This window comes from Acomys minous, assembly GCF_964271855.1.
Source record: "Acomys minous genome assembly, chromosome: 7".
Lineage (NCBI taxonomy): Eukaryota > Metazoa > Chordata > Mammalia > Rodentia > Muridae > Acomys > Acomys minous.
The window spans coordinates 106,254,840-106,275,823 of NC_140488.1; positions in this window are offsets into that span (position 1 = coordinate 106,254,840).

Consider the following 20,984-nt stretch of genomic DNA (forward strand, 5'->3'; position numbering starts at 1 on the left):
TATTTTGCTTCTTTAGTAGCCTACTAGAATGTTCAAAGATGCTGATGATGGAGTGTTGTTTGGGAAATGCATAGCTTCTCTCACAATGCTGAGATCTGTTTTTGAGTAGGCTGACCCGAGAGAAATGAGAAATCCTTTACTTCTACAATTCATCATAGAGACTGTGTGACTGTTATCCACTTGATAAATGACAATGTTCTAGTTCTAGCTATTGAGTTCATCCATCTGAAGAGACTTAAACCCTGGCAAACGAACACACTGTGGTATCACAATTAGGGCTCCTTGTATATCCAGCTTCCAAAATTGTCCTTGATCATCCCATAAGTAAGAATTATTAGAAGACTGAATTAATTATGATTATCAGTGTGTATTTACAATGTCTCCTCTAGAGTTAAGAGTATATATTTTATTTAAATAAGCCATGCTTATTCTCTTATTTATCTAAGAAGAGAAATGTAGTACAGGATTAAGGAAGTTGTAATATACATTTGAAACTATTTGAATAAGAGAGCAAAATATTTCAAGAAGTTAAGTGGTTTATTGAGTATTTGGAGATTATGATGAAAATTTAGCTAAAGGTATATATGAATGGAAAGAGGAGACCTGGCAATGAATCTGTCAAATATTAGCAGCTGCAGAGATGACCAGCATCAGGGAGGATGTCCTCAGCTTTCTGGGTCTAAGGATGGTTGAAATACTCCCAGGACCTGTGCCTTTCTCCATGAGTCAGAAGCCCTAATGCATTCCCTTTCTTCTCTTGAGTAAAAAAAAAGTACACAATTTGAGTACTTTAAAGGAGAGTCTTGGTTTAATGCTATCTTTAAGGCCTTACTTTCACCTCTAAACTTAATTGAATGACATCTGGTTGGTCATTTCTTTAGCATCTACGTAATGGTTTTGCAATAATGAATAATTCAGAGTCCAATTTTCTCAATGCCTAATTAGTCATGTGAATACCCCAATTGTTTTTTGTTTATTTGTAACATAGAAAGCAGTAAAGGGCCAATAAAAGAAAACTATTTCCTCTGGTCAATACAAACCCTCTAGTGGTTCTAGCATACCATTTGGCATGGTTAAAGACTCAGATAAGATACTACTCGGGAAGGTGTGTTCATCTAAAGTCTAGCTAAGGAGATATGTGGAATAATTTTACTTTTCTTTCCCAGAATTCCTACCGTCGAGTGCAGTATCTCACAAGACCACAAGGGTGCAGCTTCTAAGACTGCTCACTTTTCTGAGCTAGGGCTCCCCTTTCCTTTCTGTAAAGCTCCCCTCCCTGCCACGTGGTTACTTGCCTGCCCTGTGGCTGGCTGACCTCCATGCTGGTTTAACTCAGATGGCATGGAGCTTTCATTCTCTCCTCCATTGATCCCCACTAGGTTCTCCTCCCACTCGATTGATAGCCTATAGTTTCTTCTAATTGAAATTTGATGGGCACGTCTTAAAGGTAATTAAAAGAAGACTTGACATCCCTACAGTTTACATTTCCAAAATGTTTCACGTCACATTATCATAATTACCACATAAAACTAGTATGACAATTTTCTCCAACCATGTCCTCTTTTCTTGAATTTCTGTTTCCTGGTTTTTGTTTTTGTTTTTGTTTTTGTTTTTTTCAGTCGTTCTCTGTTCTCCCAAAAGTTGCAATCTTTGCTGGTTGATGAGTTTTGTGTTTTGGATCAAATTTACATATTATTTATAGAATCTCCCTTTGGTGTCATTCTAAACTTGGTTTTCCCCCATTTTCTCAGTCAGTTATCCCCTTTTGCATCTTATAGGAATGTGGAGAAATTGATAACATTGGATTATCACTCTCAGTGTGTCTTTCTGGGTGAGCAACTGAGATTACATATAGCATAGGAATGGGCTACTGAACATCCTCGAGACTTCTCTCTTAAACCTCCATGTTGTGTTGAAGGTAACAAGACCCTGTTATCATTGAGGTCCTTCTGAAGAGATGTTGACAGAATTTCAATACTGGGGTGTGTGTGTGTGTGTGTGTGTGTGTGTGTGTGTGTGTGTGTGCGTGAGTGTGTGCGTGCGCGCATGCATGCAGGTGCGTGTTAAGGTTTCAAATGACAGAGAAAGAGACAGAAAAACAAAAGTGCCAAATTATATATTGAAGGAGTGGCAGGAGAAAAATGACAAATTCAGTCAAAGCAAAGTCCTAAGAAATGCTCCAAAGTAAGAGAAATCCCAATATGACAAGAAGCCCACAATAAATCAGTGGGGCATCAATCAAGCTAAATAAAGGACCAGGCCCCAGTATGGACCCATAAAAGAATGTTAATTCAGAGCATGGCTGTTCTGGCAAGAGATCACATCCAAAGACCTTCTAGGTCTATGTGATCTGGCTGGCAAGAGATCACATCCAAAGATATTCTAGGTTTGTGTAATCTGGCTAGGATACAAACACACTTTTAATCCAGGAGACAGAGGCAAACAGATCTGAGTTCAAGGCCAGCCTGGTATAGAGCAAGTATCCAGTAAAGAAAAGTTTGGATCCAGGTGTGATGGTACATGCCTTTAATCCCAAATGAAGGTAAAGTTAGTTTGTAGAAGAAAGCCCCCATGCTTGAAAGTGATGTCTAATTGAGTGGCAGAAAATGTAATGAATCAGAGAAAGATTTGACAGAATAGGCTTTGCCCAACTCTCACGAGAAAAGAGAGGAAAGGGAAGCTACTTAAGAGGCAGTTTTATAGAGAGAGGAGGCAGTTTTTACCAGGACAATAATAGAGAGATGGGTTGTAGAGAGAGAACTCAGGTGAAGATGGAATGAGGCAGAAAATGAGAAGAAGCCAAAAGATTAGAGAAGATTGGTGGAGTTGGTTTGAGGCCAATCAGAGCAATTCTGTGCCCAGAGAGAAGCGAGATTAGCCAGCTGGGAGAAGAGTTTGAGCCTGAACAGCTGAGTTGAACTAGCCAGCCCAGAGCTTAGAAAGAACAAGGGTGAGCTCATTCAGCAGCAAGTCTCAGACTGAAAACGTTCTAGGCCTAGATTAGATTGTATGGAGGCTAGAAGCTTCCAGGACTAGGTGTAGGTTAGCAGACAGAGGTTAAAAAAAAATCCCCCCAGATAACAACTGAAACAGGCAAGTAAAAGATACTTTTGCATGGACCCATCAACATTCAGACCAAGAGGTAGAAGGAATAAAGGGGTCTGTGTTAGTGTAGAAAATAGTTCAGTGAAACTCTCTTCCCAGATGATCCCTGGTTGTATCACAGAAGGACAGGAAAGTCTTTTTTCTGATGTATTGATTTTTTAATAAAAAGATTGCTATGATAGGAACCTGAAGCTTCCCCTGTATCCATCTTGGCAGAAGAAAAGTATTCTAAAAAAGGAGATGCTTGTGTTCCTCACTTTTGATATCAGCTTATTGAAACAACATACCCCAAAGAATTAAACTTGCCCCAACAATCTCATGCTCAGGGAAAGAAGGCTGAAGTCCTGGTACCAACTAGAGGAAGAATTGCATCCCAGAAAAGATTCCACAAAGGCCCCCAAAGATTACTGAACCACTTTGTAGGGCAGACTACAGCCAAGGACTACGTAATTAATGTAGTCCTCTTGCCCTTTATTTAAACATAAGCCTTAAGTTAGAACCTCAAAGATGAACTTTGGGGGCACTGGACCCCCTCTTTTTCCTCTATTTTCAATGTGGGCACATTGAATAAATCTTCTTCCTAGTTTTCCTGTTATTTGTTGATTTAATTGGAGATGAAGGACTGAGCTACTCTTGTCGGGTCTGCTAGAACCCAGACTTTGACCTCCCCAAGTCTTCCGGTAACAACTTTGGCATGCTAATCTTTTGGGATGTCAGTCACTCCCAGCAGTCGGATCCCAGTCTCAGAAGAGAGAATGAATACTCCCACACAGCTGCTGGAATCTTTATTTCAGGGACGTAAAAAAAAAAAAATCTTTCCACACCACCCAGCACCAGCTGCTTTCTACCTCTCTCCATTGAAGCAAAGACTGTCTTCACGTAAGCTCTCCTTGACCAGTGGCCCCCCCCCTCAAGCTTTGTCCTTCCTTCTCCTTGCCAGTTTGGGTGATCTTTTAAAGTATTTGAGTTCATTTTGAACTAAATTTACAAACGTGGCTTGGCAGGTCTAAATTGAAATATGTGTGTATAAGGGCTAATGTTTGGGGGATGATTTTGGACTATATTAATGACTTGAAGCTATTACTTTGAGCTTCCATTGTCTTCCTCATTTAAAAAAATGGTTTCAGGTCCTTATCTCAGAGAGGCCTGGCTAGTATCCAGGCATTTAAGAGCTAGCGATACAATTTGGGGCTGAAGAACAAACTGCTTTTTTGCAAAGTTAATTTCTGTCGAGCATACCTAAAATCTACAAATTTAAGTATCATGGGTATCTTCCCAGTGGAATGATGTGGGATTGCCTCTGTCAAATGTTAGTTCTAGAGTATATTCTAATTTCACTTCTGTTGCTGTGATAAAATAATCTGACAATGGACAGGACATTCTCCACAGTTGAGTGGAGAGTGGGATATGACTTTCTCACTCTGGTGCCTCACCTTTGACCATGTCCCCTGGAGGAGGAGACCTGGTGGCACTCAGAGGAAGGATAGCAGGCTACCAAGAAGAGACTTGATACCCTATGAGCATATACAGGGGGAGGAGGTCCACCTCAGGAACAGTCATAGGGAAGGGGAGTAAGGGGAAAGCAGGAGGGAGGGAGTAATGGGAGGATACAAGAGATGGGATAACCATTGAGATGTAACAAGAATAAATGAATAAAAAATATTTTGGAGAAAAAAAAGATGTAAAAAACTCATTCCTTCCCGAATTGCTTTTAGTCTATGTTTTATTATAGCAACAGAAGCCAAACTAGAACAATATCGAAAAGAACCTTCTCCCAAAACAGACACTAAAGATAAATACAATTTTATTCTTTAAAAGGTAGAATAATAATGTGAGAAAACAAAATGCTTTGTGTTAACAAAAACAACATGAAATAATGTATATTAAATACCACTTATTAGGGTGGCAAGATGGCTCAGTGAGTAAAGGTGCTTGTTACCAAGGCTGAAAACCTAAGTTCAATCCATAAAACCTACATTATCGAAGGAGAAAAAAGATTTCTACAAGTTGTCCTCTGACTGATACAGGTGTGTCTTGGGATGCATGCGTGTGCAAAAATGTAAGGGGCTGAAGTGATGGTTCATCAGATAAGAGCACTGGATCTTCTTCCCATGCCTCATCCCAGTTTCTGTCAGAGGTCCTTTTAAAGCCCAGACTAGTAGGACCTTCTTGCTATACAGGTGCTCTTCTCTCTCACTCATGAATTTAAAATAAATTTCTCTCTAAACCTTACCTTCTGTTGTCCATGAATTTCATTCTTTGAATTCATAAAATAAGAATGTGAAAGCCACTGGCTTGGGACAGCTTTGGTGGCCAATAAGTTTCTGGGATTCTAACTTTCCCAAGAGAGAGATGCCTTCATTCTTAGACATCCCGATATTCCAGTATTATTTCTTGTGTGTTGGCCTGGGAAAATTAAGGAGAGTGAAAACCATATTCTAGTTTTTTTGTGCTTTAGCTTCACCTTATTTTCCATTTTGGTGCATTCCTCAGCTATAGGCCAAAGGCATGATCTGCTCTGTCTCTTTCTTCTTTTGTGACTCCAACAGTAGTTGAACCCAAATTGCTGGGTTCCAGGAAGATATGTGCAGCAAGACAAGACTATTTGGGCAAGATACTGAAAATCCTGCTTCCTCTGGGACTAGATACCTGCCATTTCTAGGTAACATGGCCTTACATAGGCCAAGGTTTTTATATGAGGCTCCTAGGCTTTCTTCCTTGGGAGATGGTGAAGGGATGTAGAATATACATTCAAGGCCCCACTTTCTAGGCTGTTTTGGCACATGCCTGGGGATGGCAGCCACATGATGAAGGTCAAATAGTGCTAAGTTTAATCTTATCTTCTCTTCCTAAGTACATACAGTACTCCCTCTTTATCTCGCTCCACTGTGATTCTCTCAGAGAACCCAGGAGACTTCAGATCAGGTTTGAGGGAAGGGAAGAAAGCAAACAGAGCAGCTTGGCATGGTTAAGCCTGCAACCCCTGGCAAAAATGAGGGCACCAGCACTGCCTTAGAGCACATGGTCCCTAAAAAGAGAGAGTTGCTTTTCTCAATGGGTAAAAAGTGGCACACAAGGGTACTAAGCTTGTAAATCAGGATGAACTCCTTTCATCAACTTTGTTTCTAAGGCTCTTGAATTTCTGCCCATTCGGAGGGTCACAGATTGGTTTGCTCTCTGGTATGAGGTAACTTCCTCCCTCCGAGTTTCTGTATTCCCAAAGGAACAATGTCACAACGTTGGGAGCACTTCCCCAGTTCTTTGCTTCCTTCATGGCTTCCTTTTCCAGTAACAGCTTGAACAAGGGAGCTGAGTTGAGATCAAAGCAAGATCCACGTGGCACTGTTTGGTGTTCTCAGTTACAGTTGGTGGTAACAGCTTATAGACTCAACTCCTCAAATAGACCATCCACTCCTTTCCTCCTTTATGTTGTCTTGCTTTGTTATTTCCGGCCTACACGCATAGGTCATATGTACTATCTCCTGCTATATCCATGCTCACACAAATTAGGTGGTTTGGATTTTTAAAGAAAAGTTTCTTCATGTCAGAAACCAAAACACTTTCAAGGAAGACAAAGAGACGCCTTAAAGCAAATGCCTTGAAGACAATCCCAAACCCAAACCAAAAAGGTATCTACAGCAGGATCCTAATCAATCTGCTCAAGGAAAGCAGTAACAAAGCCTAGAAAAACTCATGCAAATCTGCCTGGGAAGATAGTGTTGGAGGCTTGGACACAGGAGGCCCATGTTTCTGTTGCCTTATTTCCAGTAAAGTGAGTCCTCTAGTGAAAGGAGATCATTCTTGAGTTCTTAACGTTGAGCATGAAAAAAATGTTGCCACAGAAACACAGCTCTTCCCTCAAATGCTTGTTCTGGAGCAAAATAGAAGTGGCCATGACCTGGGAACACAGCTTTAGGTTACTCCAAATTTCCTGCCCCAGTATGGTAACATTTGATGGACTTCTTGTAGTAAGAGAATGAAAAATGTCATAAGTCAAGGTTCAATCAGACTACATTGGTGGAAACATTAGATAGACGGGATAAAGTAAAGCCGAGGGAGAGCTGCTATTGGCCTCAGATGCTACCTTATAGCATTCTTACTCTTTTGGCTGGTGTGAGCTGGATGTCCATTTGTACATCCCGAAGGATTTACTGAATGGTCACAAAGATGTTAGATCAGCCACAGAGGGGTGTAGTAAATGTCTCTAAAGAGGACTATGGATGGCCCAAGATACTTTGGCACTGGACTTGTAACCTTCCAAAATCTCCACAATAACTGAAGGTGTAATTAACAAATAGGCTTTGTGGAGGGTGCAATTTCTTTCAGACATTTTTATTTGTTGAGACAGCTCACTGTGTAGCTCTGCTTGGATTGGAACTTGCCGTGTAGTCCGAGCTGACCTTGAACTCACAAAGATCCATCTGCTCTGCCTCCTGTGGGCTGGGATTGAAGGTGTGCACCTTCTTTCCCTGTGCTTTCCCAGAACTTTTGTTCACTGCAGACAACTCATGGGAGTCAGCTCTCTTCTTCTAGCACATGAACTCTGATCACCAGGCTTAGCCACTGGCTTCTTTTTCTGTGTGATAACTTGATTTATATGTTAAATATCTTTATTTTTTCAAGTATATAAGCATCAGAACACAAAGTTTGGAAGGACATATTACCAAGCACATATCTTCATGGCTACACTGTCATTGTTAAAGAATGCATGTGTTCCAAATTGTACCACGGCAATCCCTAACTGTCTATAAGATTCTAAGCATGGCTATTCTGTCTTTCTCATGGTTTGAGTTTTAACAACTATTTTTCAAACTAGCTTTGAGAAATGTTTGTTTCTCTTCATTGTGCTCTATAGATTTGCCAAGCTTTATATTGCTCGTTGACATTCTGCAGAAGTACAGCTTCTGTAGCAAAAAGAGCTTTTCTTGACTCCAACTTTTAAATGTCTATCCCTTACCACCAACGTCAGAGCATCTTGTTGACCACAGACAATTAAGGGTCAAACCACTAGATGACTAAACAGGGTGCCTTCAGAGAAAATGTTCAGAGTTTTCACATACAAAATGCCTAATCAACCTTTTTTAACCTTTATTCTATTTTTAATCAAGTACTGTTCAAATGAATCATCCAACACTTCAACACACCTGCTATGTGAGACACTGGTCTATATGTACTTGTCTCTTGACTACATAAATATTATAGATATGCATATATATACATATATAAGTGTGTGTTGTACTTCTCTTCATAATAGTTAGCATTAATCTCTAAAATTTGACATTTCAAACCTGAGATTGAAGTATGCTGGGAATGGTGATGGTTACCTGTAATTCAAGGTTTTAGGAAGCTAAAGCAGGAAGATTATGAGTTTGAAGCCAGCCTGACTTTCATGGAGAGACCCTGTCTCAAAGCCAACAACCAAAGAGGGGTCATTTGTGCCAATCTATCCTACCGTACCTGAAATTGAGAGATTATAGAGAAATGGTTTTTTTTTCTTAATCTACAGTCACCTAACTAAATGCCTTGTAATCTTGGATCCTACTTGTACTCTGTTTATATTTATTTAAGATACAGGCCCAATCATTTGGTCATCAGACTATTAAAACAATGGACTCCCAAATGAAAATTTCCTCAGGAATTTTGTGCTGGGGAAAAGGGAAGCCTGAGGCACTGGTGCAAGCCAGAGAAATGACTTGCCTCCTGGAAGAGAGTTCACACAATTCTGACAACTTATCAGACCACCTAGGAGTACAGACAAGAGTTGAGACAATGGTAGATTAATGATGGGCAGGACCACACCTTGACCAGGACAGCTGAATTATGACTAGTTCTTGCTCTCTATTTAAACTTCAATCTTATATCAGTCCACCAATGATAAGCTTGAGGGTTCTTCTTCTCAATGTGGCCACACCGTCTGAATCTCCTTTCTCTGCTTTTTATGATAACTTGTCTATTCACTTGGTATATTGGGGATGGGTGGCCCCTCAAAACTCCAGTACCAACACTAGTCTTTGAAACAAATTAGAATACAAACAGTTCTAGGAGACAAGTTTAAGATCATTCTTGAGAAAAACCAAAAAAAAAAATTCTGTTCCAAAGCCTCCAACTTCTAATTTTATAAGAAGAATAGATTCTCTTGGATCTTGATAAGACAGTGAGTAGAAAGTACCAGCTTGTTCTTTGTGTGTGCTATGAGGAGTCATAATCCTTTCCAGTTTCTGACATGTAAACATTTCCAAGGTAGGAAATGTCCTTTTTTTTTTTTCTTGAAGGTTAGGTTTCAGACAAATATGCTGTTAAAACACACTCCTTTGCCAGTCTATTCCTGTTAGTTATGAGAGTAAAGACATTCCACAGGGGTCTTGCCTATAGGTATTAGAATACTACCTGAAGACAATCAGTTATGAAGAGAGGGAAGGAGTAAGCAACACATCCCTTTATTTCCCTGCTCTGTCTCCATTGCACAGAACAGGTGGCAAAAATCATTTACTTCAGGAAAAGCACCATTTACATTGCTTTCTTAGTTCTTACACTATTTCTTTTTAATATTTTTTATTTAAGTAATTTATTCAGGTTACATCTAATTTGTTATCCTCCCACTTGTATCTTCCTGTTCCCCCTCCCTCCCTCCTTCATCCAATTCCCCTCTGCTGAGTCGGTGACAGAAGGGGACCTTGTCCCCCACTCTAAGATCACAGCCTATCAGGTCTCTTCCTGGTAGCCTGCATACTCTTCCTCTGAGTGTCACCAGGTCTCCCCACCAAGGGGAAGTGATCAAATAGGGGGCAGCAGAGTTCATGTCCAAGTCAGTGCCCACTCTCCACACAATTGTGGAGAATGTGGTGTCCATTGGCTAGATCTGAATAGGGGTTCTAGGTTTACTGCATGCATTGTCCAATTGAGCTGACCTGCCTGGGTACAGATCCACCAGCCTTAATGGTCTTCTTGTAGGTTTCTAGGACCATCTGGATCCTTCCATTTCTCCATTCTTCCTTACCTCTCTCACCTAGAGTCCCAATAGGAAGTCCCAATATCTATCCCAATCTCTGGCTAAGTGAAGACTTTCAGGGGACATCTCTGTTGCGCTAGTGTCCTATTATAAGTATAACTTTCTGGGTCTGGGTTAACTCACTCAGGATGATCATTTCTAGTTCTATCCATTTGCCTGCAAATTTCAGGATTTCCTTGTTCTTAATAGCTGAGTAGTATTCCATAGTGTAAATGTACCACAGTTTCTTTATCCATTCTTCGACTGAGCGACATCTAGGTTTTTTCCAGGTTCTAGCTATTATGAACATGGTTGAACATTTTCCCTTGTTGTCTTACACTATTTCTAAATGTTAGCTTAGGGGTGTTAGTTTAGACTTTTACTCATTTTAACATATGTCCAATGGTCAAGCTTCATTTTGTATGTACTATAGACGGCCAGCTGTTATATTTTATCTCCTCCAGCTGCTTTCTGAGGCTGGAAATGGAGCCCCTTTTTTCCGGAATGAAGGGTTTTGACATGCTGGAGACTCAGGCATGATTGCTAATTTGGAGCTTTCCTTGTGTAAATGCTTTACACATACTACAATACTCTTAAATCTTAGATAGGTTCTATTATCATCTTCTGAAGTATTGATGCTAATACCAAAATGTCTTACAGGGTGGATCTAATACCTGCGATACATGAAAGAGTGCATTTAGCACTTCAAGTGAGGGTAAGGTGATTAGAGATAAATATTTAATCCTTCCTTAATCTCTAATATTGTGTCTAACAGCCTACAAATGGATGAGAGAAGAGAGAATGGCATATTTGTGAATTCCCCATGGTCATAACCTGGGGCTTGAAACTAAATGAGATCTGAGTAGCCAGACATGTTTATAATCCAAGCATGGGGAGGGAACAATAGGAATGGTACCAAACTTAGGATCACAGTCTCTACCCTAGGAAGCCAAGTTAAGCCACCAGCCCTCAAGAAGCTAATTAAAATAGTCAAATTGGGGCTCCACAGTTAAGAGCGCTTGTTGCTTTTGCAGAGGACCTGAACTTAGTTCAGTTTCTTGCATGGCATTGTAAACCACCTCTAATCCCAGCTCCAGGGGAGCTGACACCCTTTCTGGCCTCTATGAGTGCAAACACATACATTAAGCATAAAAAAGTAAGAAGATTGTGGGCTGTGAAGACGGCTGTGTTAAGAGTGTGTATTGCTTCAAGTGTCCTCCTCTGCACTGCAACAGAACAACAGTATAACCTTCCTCCCTGATGCTCATAGTTCCTGTGGATCCCGTAGACCATCCCCCTCTAACCTCCAGCCCTTCCTTAGCTTTATCCCCAACTCCAGCAGACAACCCCTTCTAACCCACAGGCCACACCCAATAGAAAACCAGGTAGGCTGCCTACACATCTTCTCTTCTCCCTTTGTTTCCCCAGATCCAATGCCCCAATTTCATTCCAGCTCTGTAGCAGAACACCTGTGGCATCCTTCCTGACTCCCCATTCCCATCTCCTGTGGATCCCACAGATATTTCCCTTCTAACCTCCCTCCTACTCAATGCTTTTTCCCAGTTCCCAACCCCAGCAAGTACCCCCTCCTAACCCAAGGGACCCTTCTGCAAGATAAACAAGTGGCTGACAGTGGAGCCACACCTCTCTTCTATACCTTCAGGTCCAATCCACCCCCACGTCTCCTCCGCAGCTCTGTAGCAAAAAAAGAAAAATTATGTTGCAGTTTCCTTTTCCCCTCTGACCCCTTCTGCAATAGATCACAAAGATCTTTCCAAACTTTCTTCCCGTAATTCATCCCATTATCCCAGCCTCCAGCCCCCAGTGGAACAAGTCAGTAAAGAAGTCCACAGAAAATTTCTTACCAGGGAGCACACAGCCACTACAATTTCCTAAAGTCCACAGAGGAAGCAAAAACCAAGAAACAAAACACCCATTAAACAGACAAACCAGAAATCAGCTCCTAGACCTATAATCATCCCAATCCCAGAAGCCTAGACACCAGGACAAAACCAATCAACAGTAGCCAGGGCGTTATATCTCCACTAGAGCCCAGCTATCCTCCCACAGCAGGCCCTGAATAATCCAACATAGCTGAAGCACAAGAAAAAGACCTCAAAACAGTCTATATGAAGGTGATAGACACCCTTAAAAAGGAAATTATTAAATCCATTCACATTTAGGCCCAGGGGTCCCACTCAAACTATGGCACTAGCCAAGGACAATACAGATGGTAAACTTTAAACCCCTACCCAGATCTATCCAATGGTCAGAACATTCCCCACAGTAGAGTGGAGAGTGGGATATGACTTTCTCACATACAGGCCGTAAACTTCAAACCCCTACCCAGATCTAGCCAATGGACAGGACATTCTCCACAGTTGAGTGGAGAAGGAGATCTGACTTTCACATGAACTCTGGTGCCTCATATTTGACCATGTCCCCTGGATGGGGAGACCTGGTGGCACTCAGAGGAAGGATAACAGGTCACCAAGAAGAGACTTGATACCCTATGAGCATATACAGGGGGAGGAGGTCCTCTTCAGTCACAGTCATAGGGGAGGGGAGTAAGGGGAAAATGAGAGGGAGGGAGGAATGGGAGGATACAAGGGATGGGATAACAATTAAGATGTAACAAGAATAAATTAATTAAAAAATTATTTTGGAAAAAAAAGAAATTCAGGAAAACACAAATAGTGCAAAGAAGTGAAAAAAACTGTTCAAGTCCTGAACATGGAAGTAGAATCTATGAAGACAACCCAAACTGAAGGAATTATGGAAACAAAAAATTAGGAAATTTCAACAGGAACTAAAGATGCAAGCTTCATCAGTAGAATACAAAAGATACCCAAAGATAGTTTTGTGTCGTTTAACTTGGCAGAACAAAAGCATTTTTTGATTGCTTGTATAGATATTAAAGGTGTTCTTGTGCTTCTCCCCTTTAAAAATCCATCCCTCACCTTCTTTCTCATAGCAATCTCAAATTCAGCTCAGAGATTGTTCATCCTGCTAGCTTCTAATCAATAAAGATTTTCATTATAATTTGATTGAGTCTATGGTCTTTTGCCAGGGGTCACAAATTCTAACAATATCAAGGTACAATAAGCATACAGAACATCAAATAGATTGGAACAGAAAAGAAAGTCCCTTGGTACATAATAATCAAAACACTAAATATACAGAAAGAAAAAAGATTTCTAAAAACTGAAAGGGAAAAAACCAAACAGGCTAAATACAACAATGAATAAACAGGGAATAAATAATTCCAGACCACCAAAATCAAAGGAAGGGAAATACACACAGCAACATCAATAAAATAACAACAACCAACAATCATTGGTTATAAATATCTCCAAACACAAATAGTTTCAATTCCCTAGTTAAAAAAAGTCACAGACTAAGAGAATGGATGTGAATACAGGATCCAGCATTCTGCTGCATCCAAGGAACACACCTCAACATCAAATATAGACACTTAATTCAGGGTAAAGGGTTGAGAAAAGATATTTCAAGCAAATGGACCTAAGAAACAAATTGGTATAGGCATTATTTAAAATGCACTTGTGTTTTTAAAATTAATTTGTTGTTGTTGTTGTTGTTGTTGTTATTATTATTATTATTATTATTATTATTATTATTATTATTATTATTATTATATAATGTTTTGCCTGCATGTATACCTGCATATCAGAAGAGGGCACCAGGTCTCACTATAGATGTTTGTGAGCCACCATGTGGTTTCTGGGAATTGAACTCAGGACCTCTGGAAGAACAACCAGTGCTTTAACTGCTGAGCCATCTCTCTTGTCTCCTATTTTCTGCGATTTTAAGATTTGACTTTGAACATGCAAGCAAGAAACAAGAGCCAGTTAGGTACCTCATGGGTGAGAACTCTAAGAAAAACAAAAACCAAGAAACAAGAACAAGAACAGCTAGTACTTTTAACCTCTGGGCCATCTCTGCAGCCCCATGATGTAGGCATTTTGCTATCTAACAAAATTGACTTTGAATAAAAGCTAATCAGAAGGATAGGGCAGGACACTACATACTCATCAAAGGAAAAATCTACTAATATGCCATTTCAATTCTTAACATCTCTGCCTCAAACACAGGGCACTCAAGTTTTTAAGACAAATACTACTTAGATCACACATTGACACTCACATACTTATAGTGGGAGCCTTCAATACTCCACTCTCTTTAATGAGCAGGTCATCCAGATAAAAGCTAAGCTGGAGAAATACTGAACCCAACAGATATAAACTAAATGAGCATAACAGATATGTACAAAATATTTCACCCAAACACAAAAGAATACACCCCTTTCTCTGCACCTCATGGAACTTTCTCCAAAACTGAACACATACTGGACACAAACCCATTCTCAACAGATAAGAAAATTGAAATAACTTCCTACATTCTAACAGGTCACAGTGGATTAAAGCTGGGTAGAATACAGGGGTGTGAGAGAGGGAAAATCAGGTGGGAAAGGGGAACAGAGAGGGGATTGAGGGAGGAGATGAGGAGAGATACAGCTAGAATTGAAGAGCATTTGAGGGCAGTATGGAAACAAAGAGCAGTAGAAACTTCCTGTATTATATGAAGGCAATCCTAATGAGGTCTCCAAATAGTAAGGGAGATAGAACTCCAACTGGCCATCTCTTATCACCAAACAAAACTTCCAGTACTGGACTGGTTTCATCCAACTGAGTTGTTGGCCAAAAGGGTCACATGGAAATTCCCAAACATGCCAGACTGTTGCCAAGAAAATAGTTTGCTCTCCACAAATCAACAGCAAGGCCTCATTGCTGAAGACAAATTTCACACAATTCATTCAATATGGAGAAGTTCATCTGGTGCCTCCAGAGGACCTTCACTCCCATGTTCTAGTGTCTTCGACAGGGAAACGTACTTGGCATGCTATCAATGGAGAAACATGAATACTAACCCAACCACAAAACCTTTGACCTATGATTGGTCCTGCCTGCAAAATATGCTAGGATAATGGTGGCACAAACCTTATGGGAATAACCAACCAATGTCTGATTTGATTTAAGGCCCACTCCATGATATGGAACCTACACTAACACTACTTGGGTGACCAAGAACCAGAAACTAGATAGTCCAGAGACCTGGGGTAAAACTAAATACAGCTGATGGGGGGAAAAAGGTAACAACAAATTGGTTTCTAATGATATTCTGCTATCATACATTGGTGCCTTATTCAGCCATCATCAGAGAGGCTTCCTCCTACAGCAAATGGGAAAAAATACAGAGAACCACAGCCAGACAATACAGAGGCAGGGGGTAGTGAGTTCTAAATGGGGTATCTTCATTAAATTCCTCCCTTCAGAGCTCAAGGAACCCCACAAAAGAAGAGGTAGAAGGAGTGAGGAAAGACAGAAGTGGAGACAAAGGACATGAGGAGAACAAGACCCTCATAAGCTCACAGAAACTGAAGCAGCAAGCACAGGGCCTACATGGGTGTGCATGAGGTCCTCTGCATTTATACTGTGGTATTCAGCTTAATACTTTTATGGGACTCCTGAATGTGTGAATGAGTGAGTGACTGATCTCTGGTTTTGTGTGCCTTCTCTTAAGGATTTTTTTTTATTTTTCTATTGGCTTGGCTTGTCCAACTTTTAGGTGACTTTTTTTTTTGTTTTGTCTCACTATATTTTATTTTGTTATGTTTAGTTGTTATCTTCTAGAAGCCTGTTCTTTTCTAATGAGAGACAGAAAAGGAGTGGCTCTGGATAGGAGGGCAAGTGGGAAGGAACTAGAAGGAGCAGAAAGAGAGGAAACTGTGATAAGGATATATTGTACAAGAGAAAGAATCTATTTATAATAACAAGGAAAAATAAAATGAGCAACTATTGGGCATGGTGGCGCACACCTTTAATCCCAACACTGAGGAGGCAGAATCAGGTGGATCTCTTTGAGTTCAAGGCCAGCCTGGTCTACAGAGTCCAGGACAGCCAGGGCTACACAGAGAGACCTTGTCTCAAAAAACCAAAAATAAATAAATAAATAAATAAATAATATCATTCATCTTCAAGAAGAAAAAGGGGTTGTATATTGCTCTTGCAGAGGACCCAAGTTCAGTTTCCAGCACCCATGTTGAGTGGCTGACAACTGCCTGTAACTCTAGGCCCAGGAGATCTGGCTCTGTTTTCTGACTTCCATGGGCACATATCCAAAAATACATAATTAAACATTTTAAAATAGGCTCTGGAGAGATAGCATGTGGTTAAGGGCTTTGGCTGCTCTTCCTAAGGAATCTGAGTTGGATTACTAGCAGCCACATGATGGCTCACAACCAGCTGTATCTCCAATTCCAGGGTGTCAGATGTCCTCTTTTGGTTCCCACAGGCATCGCGCACATAGTACACAGACATACAAGCAGGCAAACCACCCATTCATATAAATCAATAATAAAGGAACTCTTTTAAAGGCATAAAACAGCAAAAGATGGTAAAAAGCAGAAAAAGATTTATTCAAATATTGGGAAGAGGGACAAAGAGGTTCAATGATACCCTCCCATGCATCTTCCAAATCCTGAAGTGAGGCTAAAGTTTAAATAGGGAAGCAGGGATATGCATATCTAAGCAGTCACAGACAAGGTGCAGTCTTGCCCACCATTGACTCATCATTATCTGGATTCCAGTTTCTCCAGCAAGGCAGTCTGACAATTGTCAACATTCTATGAAACTCTGCTGGGAGGCAAGCATGCCCCCTGACTGGTACCAGGCTTCAACATTTTCCTTCCCCCACCAGCACGAAATTCCTGGGGAGATTCCAGTTTCTTGGAGTCTAGCGTTTCAAAGCCTATTACTTGGCCAAAGCATCCACCAGAAAGCAAGTTTACCTTAAGCTATGCTAAAGAGATATGCAGAATCATTATTGCTTTAATAATATAATGCATCTTTCCTTCCCAGAATTCTTACCCTCTAGCACTCAGAAGTTTTGTTTTTTCCCCTACCTGTCCTTTTGTTTTTGATTCTAGCAAAAGCCTAAGTATGTTTTTTTCCCCTGATACTTTAAGTTCCACCACCCCCAATCTCTCTCTAATGCTTCCTTTGATGATTGTCTGCCATGTGGCTGACCTTCATCCTGGCTTAACTTAAATGGCATGGCCTTTATCTTTTCCATCTCCCTCTTCAGGCAGCTTGCCTACCCTGGAGTTTTTCTTTGTCCTCAAGCTTCCTTTTGAGTCTATTCTTAAGTTCTTTTGTCAATGAGACTAAAGACCAGAGACCTTGGTTTTTTTGTTTGTTTGTTTGTTTTGTTTTTGTTTTTTTTTTCAGGATCACATGGTTACTATGATAGGACTCCCTAAAATTTCTGGTAATACTTCTGATAACACAAAGCTATTTTCAACACAAAAGCACACCTCATACTTCAAAAAGGAATATAAGATAGTGTGTGTGTGTGTGTGTGTGTGTGTGTGTGTGTGTGTGTGTGTGTATAAAGATATATATATACACACACATACATATATAAATCCATGTTTGTAAATTTTTCCCATTAATTAATTTATTTACTTTACACCCTGCTTGGAATTTATCTTCCCTCCTCTCCTCCCAGTTCCCACCCTCTAACCTCCCCTCCCCCAGACAGGATCCAAAGGCAGACAACAGAGTCAGAGACATCCCCTGCTCTGGCTGTTAGGGGTCCCACATGAAGATCAAGATGTACATCTGGTACATATGTGGGGAGCATAGGTCTGCCCCATGCATGCATGCCACTTGGGAGACAGAGGCAGGTGAATCTCTGAGTTTGAGGCCAGCCTGATCTATAGCGTAAGTTTCAGGACAGCCAGGGCTACACAGAAAAACAGAGAAACCCTGCCTAGAACCTCAGCCCCCCAAAAAACGTTTATTTTGAAGCTAAACATGAATGACTATGGCCTGGGAACACACGTTCAGGTTGTCCTAACTATATTACAACATGATGACAGTTTCTAGACGTGCCACAGGGCTCAGCTTGCTACCTCATCTTCACTCTTGGAAATGCTTTTCTGTCTTGATAAACCATTTCTATTATTATTTCTAGCCATGAGTCCCTGGCCTAATTCTTTGTCATGGGATACAAGAACCTGGTGTGCCGGTTGACTTTTTGTTAACTTGATACGAACAGGGATCTTAACTGAGAAAATGTCTCCATCCAGATTGGATGTAAGCAAGTCTGTAGGACATTTTCTTGATTAATGATTTGATGTGGGTGGGCCAAGCCCATGGTGGGGGTGGTGCCATCCCTGGGAAGCTGGTCCTGAGCTGTATAGGAAAGTAGGCTAAGTAAGTCATGAGGAACAAACCAGTAAGCAGCATCCCTCCATGGCCTCTGCTTCAGTTTCTGACTCAAAGTTCCTACCCTGACTTCTCTTAAATAATGGAGCATAACCACAGAGTTGGAGGCAGAAAACCCTTTCCTCCCCGAGTTTCTTTTGATGGTAGTGTTTTATTACAGCAATAGAAACCATAGCTAAGATATCTGGATGGTTCAGCAGGTGGCTTGAGACTCATATCTGTACCTATTACATCTGTTAATATTATTTGTGACAGGGGTAAAAATAAAAGGCCAGACTTATGAGAAATCAAGATTTACTGGCATAACCAAATCTTATTTCATAATCAAAAAGGAAAGTGGTCTCTAGCAGAAGTTATATTGTAATACTGTTCATTTATTTCCTTAGCAAAATAGGAATAATATTTATATTTTAATCCTATCTCTTTGTATTATAGGGTATCCTAAATACTCATTTAATCAAGAATATGGGTTCTTAATGTATAAGACACCATGAATGTTGATTTATTTTCAATAATTTGGATAAGAAGAGTCAACTCAAATCTTGGAGTATCTATATACTCAATGGACATTGAGTTTTCCCATGATCTTTTGTTAAAAATACTGTCATCACTTGAGTGTGTATTGGCCAATGTCTGCCAAATATCTGAAGACTGTAGTTACGTGTATTCGTGTATGGATCTTATTTTTTTCTTCATTTGATCTCCATGCCTGATTTTGTTGTAATACCATGCTGTTTTTATTACTATAGCTTTATAAAATAGCGTGTAATAACAATACCTCCAGCATTTTTTCTTTTGGCTCTGGATTGCTTTGGCTACCTAAGGTCACTTGTGGCTTCATAAGAGGTAGGGTTTTTTTCTGTTTCTGTGGAGAGTGTTGATTGGGATGACACTGAATCTATAAACTGATTTTGGTATAATGGCCATTTTTATAGCACTAATTCTACCAATCCATGAGCCTTGGAGGTTTTCCCATCTTTTAGTGTCTTCTGCAATCTCTCCCGAGATTTAAACTTTTCATTATAGCTCTTTCAGCTCCTTGGTTAACTTTACTCCTAAATATTTTTGAGGCCATTGTGAAAGTGAGTGTCCTCATGACTTCTTTCTTTGCCTGTTTGATGTTGACTTATAGAAAGGCTACTAATTTTTCTAAGTATCTTTTGTATTCTACCACTGTGCTGAAATTGTTGACCAATTCTAGAAATTTTCAAATGGAATTTTGTGATCTCACAATTATAATTTGTATCAGCTAGAAAATGGGATAATTTGACACATGGTAGTAGGAAAACTGAACACGCACATGTATAATAATGGAACTAAGCCCATTTCTATCATCTTCCATGAAATCAGCTCCAAAGTGGATCAAAAACCTTAGTATGAAACCTGAAAAACAAAGCCTGAGAGATGAAAATATAGTTATAGCACCCTATGAGATATAGGTAGAAGAAGCAATTTTCCAAATAAGACTTCATTTGGCCAGGAATTAAGACCAGCAATAGACAAATGGAACCTCATAAAGCTAAAACACTTCTGAATAGCTAAGGAAATAATCAACAGAATAAAAAGGAAGTCCACAGAGTGCAAGATGTCCTTGGCTGGGTATACATCTGATAGAGAATTAATATCAACTATATAAAGAACTAAAGCTAACAGTCAAGAAAACAAGCAATGCAATAAAAATAATGGGGTATGGATCTGAACAGAGTTCTCAAAAGAAGAAATAAAAATGTCTAAGAACTATTTTTAAAAGTTTTGAGCAACAACATTAGCAATTTAAGGCAATGCAAGTTAAAAAAACTTTGAGATTTCATTTTACCCCTGGTCAGAATGGGTAAGGATCAACAGAACACCTGACAACAAGTGCTGATGAGGTTGTGGGGAAAGAGGAACCCTCATTGCAATCCCATTGGTGGGATTGCAAGAGTGCAGCAACTCTGGAAATCAGTGTGGGGAATTATCAAAAACTAAATGTAAACCTGCACTATGACCCAGCTATACCACCCCTTAGGATATGCCCAAAGGACTCAATGTTACCCCACAGATACTTGCTCAGCCATGTTCACTACTGCACTATTTGCAATAGCTCTCTTTACTATTTCATACATATCCCTGGGCCTTTACAAGGAACAAAATTTCATTTGGGGCATAAGCAGGCAGAAACAAACAAGCTGGCTAGTATTAAGGACATAAAATATGACATATTCCCCAAAGGAGGAGTAAAAAGTCTTAACTCTCTTTCCTTTTAAAGAAGAAGTTTAATTCCTCAGTGGATTCACAGAAATATTTGTTCATATCTGGCTCACTGGGGTCTTTTTTGGGTCTCACTTTCTCTGGCCTCCAAGGTTTGGCTGGAGAGTGATGACCCCGGGATTCCATTCCAGACACATTATGGCTGTAGAAATTGCTAGAATCACAGATTCTAGTAAGGTAGGAAGAAAAGGGAGAGATTTGACCAGCACTTGAGCTCCAGAGTGAAACAAAAGTGAGTCGCTTTTACAAAGGCAGTATAGTATCTGCTGAAACAGAGCCAAAGCAGCAATGCCTTGATCTCAGCAGCAGTGTTCTTATCAATTATAAAACCA